Here is a 646-nt window from a genome sequence, read left to right on the forward strand (position 1 = left end):
GCCCCTGGGTCACCAGGTCACCGGTCATTGGGGTCTCCGTCCTCCAGGCCATCGGCCGGGGTCCCAAGTTCCCTCTCCGGTCCGGTGTCCCAACGAACTCCCTCTCCCCTCCCATCGTTAAACCGGTAACACCCAGGGACACTGAGTCCCACCCCCTCCGCATGCAAACCAGGGGGCGCTGTGGGGTGGAGGGTCACTAGGGGTGGGGTCAGCAGGGGGCGCTGTGGGGTGAGGTCAGTAAAGGGTGCTGTGGGGCCGGGGGTTAGTAGGGGGCGCTGTGGGGAAGGGTCACTAGAGGGTGCTGTGGGGCGGGCGGTCAGTAGGGGGCGCTGTGGGGGGTCAGTAGGGGGCGCTTTGGGGGTCACTAAGGGGCGCTGTGGGGCAGGGGGTCAGTAGGGGGCGCTGTGGGGGATCACTAGGGGGTGCTGTGGGGCGGGCAGTCAGTCGGTGGTGCTGTGGGGCGGAGGGTCACTGGGGGCACTGTGGGGTGAGGTCAGTAGAGGGGGCTGTGGGGAGTCACTGGGGGCACTATGGGGTGGGTGGTTACTGGGGGGGCTGTGGGGTGGGGGGTCAGTAGGGAGCTGTGTGGGGGGTCACTAGGGGTGCAGTGGGGCAGGGGGTCACTAGGGGGCGCTGTGGGGCGGTC

The sequence above is a fragment of the Terrapene carolina genome, unplaced genomic scaffold (assembly GCF_002925995.2).
Source record: "Terrapene carolina triunguis isolate 2854851 unplaced genomic scaffold, T_m_triunguis-2.0 Scaffold25576, whole genome shotgun sequence".
Classification (NCBI taxonomy): Eukaryota; Metazoa; Chordata; order Testudines; family Emydidae; genus Terrapene; species Terrapene triunguis.